Genomic DNA, 8,359 nt, shown 5'->3' on the forward strand with positions numbered 1-8,359 from the left:
TGCAGGGGTCCTCAAACTACGGCCCGCGGGCCACATGCAAATACAAATATTGTATTTGTTCCCGTTTTGTTTTTTTACTTCAAAATAAGATATGTGCAGTGTGCATAGGAATTTGTTCATAGTTTTTTTTTTTAAACTATAGTCCGGCCCTCCAACGGTCTGAGGGACAGTGAACTGGCCCCCTGTTTAAAAAGTTTGAGGACCCCTGGTGTAGATGTCCTGAACAGGAAAACCTACAATGACAGAAAGTGGATTAGTAATTGCCTGGAGCTGGCAGAGCCAGAGGGAGGGTGGGTGATGGGGAGTGACTGCAAAGGGTACAGGGTTTCTTTTTGGGATGATGAAAATGTTCTGAAATGTATTATAGTGATGGTTGCACAACTCTGTGAATATATTAAAAACCATTGAACAGTTACATTTTAATGGGTTAATCATATGTAAATGATTTATATCTTAATGCTCTTATTTTGTTAAAAATCTATACCTACCAAAATAACCCTTAAAAAATAAAGGCCCAGAGGATTAAAAAGGAGTAAGTGAATGCTTCGTGGTCAAGCTCCCAGGAATTAAACTAAAATACAGAAAAACTTCCTGAATACTCAACAAAACTTGCAGGAGAGAACCCGGATACCTGAGGACCGAAAGTGGAGACCACACAGAGACTGTTAAAAAATAAATGAATACATACATACATACATACATACATACATACATACATACATAAAATAAAGGCCCCAGGAAAAGGCAAACCCAGAAAAAGAAAAAAGCCTTAAAGAACTAGTTGCTATCAGACTTGCCTTATAAGAAATAAAAGGAATTCGTCAGGCTGAATAGAAATTGTAACCCAAACACCAGTAAAGGTAATTACATAGGAAAACATAAAGTACAACATAAATATATTTTCTTTCCTTCTCACAACTGCTTTAAAAGACATCTGCATAAAACAATAATTGTTAAATATTGTTAGCTTTAGAATACATAAAGATATACTGTCTGTGATAATAATAGCACAAAGGGCGGAGAGGAAAGGGAGCTATATTGGAGCAGTTTCTGTATACTAGCAGAAATAAATTAGCATTAATGTGAAGTATATTTTTTTAAGATGTATATATATATATATTTTTTTTTTTACAGAGAGGAAGGGAGAGGGATAGAGAGTTAGAAACATCGATGAGAGAGAAACATCGATCAGCTGCCTCCTGCACACTCCCCACTGGGGATGTGCCCGCAACCAAGGTACATGCCCTTGACTGGAATCGAACCTGGGCCCCTTGAGTCCGCAGGCCGATGCTCTATCCACTGAGCCAAACCGGTTAGGGCTAAGATGTATATTTTAATATCCAGAGCAACCACTAAGAAAATAATTCAAAAAATAGAGTAAATAAAGAGAATTTAGATGGCACACTAGACAATGTCTATTAAATGGAACAGTAAGCAGTAAAGAAGAAATAGAGGAGAAAATATACATGAGACATACATATAAAAAATAGTTATAAAAAAACAGAATCTAACTGCATGCTGTCTAAAACATATATACTTAATTTTTTATGTTGTATTTTAATTTTATATCTTTAAAACATGTTTTATTGATATTTTAGAGAGAGAGGAAAGGAGATGGAGAGAGAAAGAAACATTGATGAGAGAGAAACATTGATCGGCTGCCTCCTGCACACCCCCTACTAAAGATGGAGTCTGCAACCTGGGCATGTGCCCTGACCAGGAATTGAACCAGTGACCTCTTGGTGTATGGGAATCCAGGTCCCGGGTGCCAGAGGGAAGCCGGTGCCAGCAGCAGGGGGAAGGAAGGCCTACTCTTGCACAAATTTCATGCATTGGCCCTCTAGTATACTTTATAAAGTCTTCCCCCTGATGTTTCCAGTACCCACCTGGCAACATACATATTTATTAGAATATTATCGACTATATTCCCTATGCTGTACTCTACATCCTCATGACTATTTTGTAATTACCAATCTATACTTCTCAATCCCTTCATCTTTTTCACCCAGTCTCCCAACCCTCCCCTCTGGTGACCATCAGTCTGTTCTCTGTATCTATGAGTCTGTCTTTGTTTTGTTCATTTGTTTACTAGTATATTATTCCAGAAGTAGTGGAAATAAAGAATCAGAGTAGGGACCAGAGCAGACACAGAGTATTATGAGCCATGGTGTTCAGGTAAGGAAGAAGGGAAGGTGACTAAAGGAGAAATTAATCTTTATCATTTATGCCTACATCTCAGAAAACAAAGCATCCCACTCCATGTTATATCTATTATCTTCTACTCAATGCTAAAATTAGAAAATTGGGAATCATCCTTGACTCTTCCCTTGTCATCTTAACAAATCCTATTCATAATTACCAAATCCCATCTATTCTATCTTCTGATGTTCTCTTGAAGCAATCTAATTATCCTCAGCCCCTCGGCCATTACTTAATCCAACAAAATATCTCTCTTCTGGATTACTGCAATAACCTTCTCATTGGCCTCCATGACTCCACTTTTGCTGCCCTACAATCTATCTATTATGTGCTGAATTGTACCCCACTCTTAATTATGTATGTTGAATTCCTAACTCCCAGTAACTCAGAATGATTGTATTTGGAGATAAGGTAAAGAGATAATTAAATTAAAATAATGTTATTAGCATGGGCACTAGTCCAATGTGACTGATATAAGAAGAGGAAATGATAAGAAGAGGAATTTTGAACACAGATACAGAGGGAAGATGATGTGAAGGCACAGAGAGAAGATAGATATATGGAAATTTAGAGAGATCTCAGAAGAAACCATCCATGCTGACACCTTGATCTTGTATTTCTAGCTTCCAGAACTGTGGGACAATTAATTTCTATTGTTTAAGCCACCCAGTGATAGTCCTGGCAAGCAAGTATACCATCTTCCACACTGCCTCCACAGTAACTTTCATTATATGTAAAATTAGTCATGTTAATTCTCTGTTTACATTCCTTATTGGGCTCTCACCAAGAACAACCAAAAAATCTAAGTATTATTTAAAAATATACAGAGATGTAAAGATATTGGAAGCTGCTGGAGTAATCAGTATAGGATGGGCCAAGGTTTTAAAAAGGGTTGAAACACCAGAGGACAGTGACCTTTTTCCTGAGGTCATTTGCAAATTATGGTTTTATAGTAAGAGAATGATAACCTGGGCTTTGGCTAGACAGAGGGCCACTGCTGGAGAAGCAAAGCTTTGGGTATTTTTTAGGGGGTGATTTGAAGGGCCAATACCCCAGTGAAAAGGGAAGGGAAAGGAAATAAACCTGAAACATATTTTGTGTTTTCCTTCAGAAATTTGATTAATTTTGAAACTGTACATGTCACTTAGCATAATTTCCTCCAGGTTCATCTGTTTTTCTTATATATTTGGAACATTAAGCCCTTATCAGATAACATGGCTTGCAAATATTTCATCCTATTTTGTAGGTTCCCTTTTCACTCTGTAGATAGCTTCCTTTGCTGTGCAGCAGTTTTTTCGTTTGATGTAGTGTCATTTGCCTACTTTTGTTTTTATTTATTGTGCTTTTGGTCTCATAGCTAAGAAATCATTGCCAAGTATAATGTTAAGAAGCTTTACCCCTATGTTTTCTTCCAGTAGTTTTACATTTTGAGGTCTTATGCTTAAATCTTTAAATGATTTTTTAGTTGATTTTTGTTTGCTATGTAAGATAAGAGCCTAATTTCATTCTTTTGCATATGGATATTTAGTTTTCCCAGCACTTTTTATTAAAGAGAGTATCATTTTTCTGTTGTATATTATTTTTACCTTTGTTGAAGATACATTGACTGTATATGTGTGGGTCTATTTCTGGGTTGTCTGTTCTGTTCTATTGGTCTATATACCAGTCTTTATGCCAGTATCATACTGTGTGTGTGTGTGTGTGTGTGTGTGTGTGTGTGTGTGTAGTATTTTAAAAAAATATTTACTGCTGAAAATTATTACATATGGCCCTCATTTTCCCCAATTGACCTCTTCTAGCCTGATGCCTCCCCCTGCCCCAGGCATTCACAACCCTATTGCCTGGAAAGCTATTTTTCCTTAAATTTTAAATGATAGCCTTGCTGGGTAGAATAGTCTTGGTTGTAGGTCCTTGATTTTCATCATTTTGAATATTTTGAGTCAATCCCTCTGGCTTGAAATGTTTTTATTGAGAAATTAGCTGACAATCTCATGGGAGCTCCCTTGTAGGTAACTAATTGTATTTTTCTTGCTACTTTTAAGATTCTCTCTTTGTCTTTAACTTTTGGCATTTTAATTATGATGTGTCTTGGTGTGGGCCTCCTTGAGTTTATCTTGTTTGGGACGCTCTGTACTTCCTAAACTTGGAGTCTAATCCATTTACCAGATTAGGGAAGTTTCCAGTTATTATTTCTTCAAATATGTTCTCAATCCCGTGCTGCGTCTCTCTCTTCTTTCTCTGGTACTCCTATGATGTGGATGTTGACATGGTTGAAGTTGTCCCAGAGGCTCATACTATCCTCATTTTTTTAAAATTCTTTTTTCCTTTTGCTATTCTGATTGGGTATTTTCTGCTTCTTTATCTTCAAAATCTCTGATTTGATCCTCTGCTTCATCTACTTTGCTGTTCATTTCCTATAATGCAGTGGTTCTCAACCTTCTGGCCCTTTAAATACAGTTCCTCATGTTGTGACCCAACCATAAAATTATTTTCGTTGCTACTTCATAAATGTAATGTTGCTACTGTTATGAATCGTAATGTAAATATCTGATATGCAGGATGGTCTTAGGCGACCCCTGTGAAAGGGTCGTTCGACCGCCAAAGGGGTTGCGACCCACAGGTTGAGAACCGCTGCTATAATGTATTCTTCATTTCAGTTAATGTTTCCATCATTTTGACTGGATCTTTATTATGTTTTCTGTCACCATTTCTATGTTTCTTATCTCTTTGTTGAAGTTCTCACTAAGTTCATCTACTCTTCCCCTAAGTTCATTAAGCATCCCTATAACCAGTGTTTTGAATTCTGCATCTAGTAGATTTCTTGTCTCCATTTTGTTTAGTTCTTTTTCTGAAATTTTGTCCTGTTCTTACATTTGGGACATGTCTCCTCATTTAGGCTACTCCCTGTGCTTTTTAAAAATCTATGTATTAGGTAGAGCTGCTAAGTCTCCAAGGTTTGGTAGAGTGGCCCTATGTAGTAGGTGTCTTATAAGATCCAGTGGCATAGCCTCCCCAATCACCTGAGCTGGTCATTCCAGATAGGACCCCCATGTGGGCTGTGTTCACTCTCCTGTTGTAGTAGAGACTTGATTGCTGCTGGCACATCAATGGGAGGGGTTTGCCCCAGGCCAATGGGCTGTGAGGACTGGTTGTGGCCACTGTGTAGGATCAGCTGTGCAGGGGCTAACCCTATGGAGCAGGGTTACTTTCAATGGGGCTCTGGTGCTCACTAAATCTGCTCCTTGGGTGTGCCAATTGTAGATGCAGTTGGGTGATCTTTGATGTGGTCTAAAGCTGTCCACTGTGTGCACTGGCTCTGGGGCCTCTTGCAAAGTTCAGACCAAGGTCTGCTGCCACTTGTGCCAGGCAGAAGCCAAGCTGCAGACAAAATTGGTCTGCTGCTAGTTACAGGCCTAGAGCCATGTGATGAGTGGTCCAGGGCATGCCATGGCCAGATGCTGCTTGATTGAGAGGTTTTAGGAAAGGCTGAAGCATGAGCCAAAACAGGCCATTTGTATGGAAAAAACACTGGAAAAGGCTTAAATGGATTTACAGTTTCAGTAGCATGGCGTCTCAGGGAATCACCAGGGTGGGGCAAACAGTGGTAGTTAGTTTGATGGAGACTCAGACATGGTGTCTACCTTCCAGGCTCAGTACACTGTCTTCCCAGAAGGTACTATTCAAAGTCTCCTTTTGAGTTGTGCAAGAAAGACTTCAGTCACAGATCTTGACATTCCTAGCATCAATAGGCAGGTAGAAAAACTCTGTGAATGACTCTACATGCTTGCCTGTCCAGAGGCTGATAATAACTCAGTTTTATTGCCTTTCTAGAGTTACAATATCCATCTACCACCACCACATATTCTTACAAGTTCTGGTTTCACTAAAAAATTCTCCCATATGAATGCATGATATCATCCTGAGGTTTGCGTTAGATTGAGTTCAGAGCTCATTCCCTCCCCCCTTTCCCTACCATCACAGGCATTATTCTGCTGCAAATTTAGAAGACATATTACTGCTGACTTAATTTACTTATTTTTATTTCCTTAAAATATCCACTGCAACAGGTCTTGTGAAAATATTAATTTGCTGCTATAGTAATTTCAAAGTACATTTGGAGGTAGCTGATAGGGATATCATCCAAGAAGACAATTTGTATAAAGCAAACTTCTTTGGGTTTTTTATTTAGAATGCACATTTTTACTTTATAACTGTAGCCAACTTGATTATGTAGGCTATTGAAAAGGCAAAATTGTATATAATCTAAAACTTTGGAGAAAAGGTCATTGATATCTGTTTTGGGAATATATTATCAATTTTTTTTCTGGGAACAGCAGGTATTCCTAATTATGACTTTGCTTAGGCTAATACTGGAATTAACTTGCACACTGAGCATATATATATGTCAAGAACATGTTGGGTAAATGAGCAGGGAGCCCTAACCCAAGACTCTTAAGAAGCTGTTTGATATACAATTTATCTGCAAAGTCTTGAGCCTTCTCTTTGTAACTGATCTGTCAGACTTCCCATATAAAATGAGAGCTGTTTCTCACTTTGACAGGCTGCATACCAACTCCAAAGATGCCATCACTTAGAAAATTTTCAAAATCTCTTTGCAATTTACTTCTAAAATCTGCCTTCTTTTTTCCCAGTCATGATGGAATCTGGGCTTCTGTATCAACCCATCCATTGCAGATTTTGGGGCAAGTTGGGAGGCTTGATAGGCAGGGAAGAATCCTTTGGATTAGCCATGAGAATGCATGGCTTCAGCATGGTCTTTATCCTGATTACTTCTAAATTCCTTTCCCTGGCCCACACCTTTCTCCCCAAATCTAATGGCATGTAGATCTGCCTATTTATCTTCCCCTTAATATCCAACAGGAACTTCACCCGAACTTCTCTTCCTCACTCCATTCCAAATCTACTTCTTGTATATATTTTTTTACATCAGTGGCTGGTACAACTATCCATCCAGTCCCCAAACTAAGAACTTAGGAATCATTCTTGCCTTCTCTTCTCCACAGTCCTTCCCCAACTTCTCCAGTTCTTGCTGAATTTACCCTCGGATGGTCGCTTCTGTTCACCTACCTCTCTGTACCCTCTTTTCTACTGAGACAAAGTCTCTATCACCTCCTGTGTGGTCTATGCAAATATTACCCTAATTGGCTTCCTTGCATGGAATCTTGCTCCCTGCTCCCATTCATCCTTCACAGAAGAAACACAGAAAAGTGTTATTCTGATACACAAATTTTAAGTCACTCCTTTGCTTAATGACCACCATTGCCCTTAAGGCAGTTTTAAAACCTTGCCTCTTTTGCAAAGGCCCAGTACAAATGTGACATGTGCCAACCTTTCTAGCTTTATGTCATTTCTTTTTTCCCTTTTGTCTCTCAACTTCAGCCATGCTCTATTCTCAACCTCAGGACATGCCAGGCTCTCTAGTCTCTGAGCCTTTATTAGGGCCCTCCTGCTGCATAGAGTACAGTTTTACTTTCCTCTTTATCTGGTTACATCCTTCTCATTATTCAGATCTGGATCAAAATGCCACTGACTCAGGACAATTCCTCTGATACTTCAGACTTTCCTGTTTTATGCTCTTCTAGCTCACTGTTTTATGCTTTTCTAGCTCCCTGGACTTCTCCTTTGTAGCTCTCTTCAGACTATGAGAGCACAGGGGCATAGAACATGTATGTTTTTCTACTTTTTTTTTCTATGGAATGCTTCATGAATTTGCATGTCATCCTTGTGCAGAGGTCATGCTAATCATCCAATATTGTTTCAATTTTAGTATATATGCTGCCAAAGCAAGCACAAGGCATGTATATTTTTGTTCCATGCTGAAGTCATTAGCACAGTGGTTGGAACAAACAGGAGCTCAATAAATGTTTTCTGGGTGGCTGATTAATCAGTAGCCTCCTAACTGTCCCCCTTTCCTCCAGGTTCTTCCCCTTTCAACCTATTCTTTCCACTGCCACTAGAGCAGTGATGGCGAACCTTTTGAGCTCAGCGTGTCAGCATTTTGAAAAACCCTAACTTAACTCTAGTGCCGTGTCACATATAGAATTTTTTAAAATTTAATTTTGTTTTATTTCTTAAAGTATTACAAAGAGTATTACACATGTCTCCTTTTTTCCCCCCCTTGACATTCCCCTGGCCTCCC

Source organism: Myotis brandtii, unplaced genomic scaffold, assembly GCF_000412655.1.
Source record: "Myotis brandtii unplaced genomic scaffold, ASM41265v1 scaffold393, whole genome shotgun sequence".
Lineage (NCBI taxonomy): Eukaryota > Metazoa > Chordata > Mammalia > Chiroptera > Vespertilionidae > Myotis > Myotis brandtii.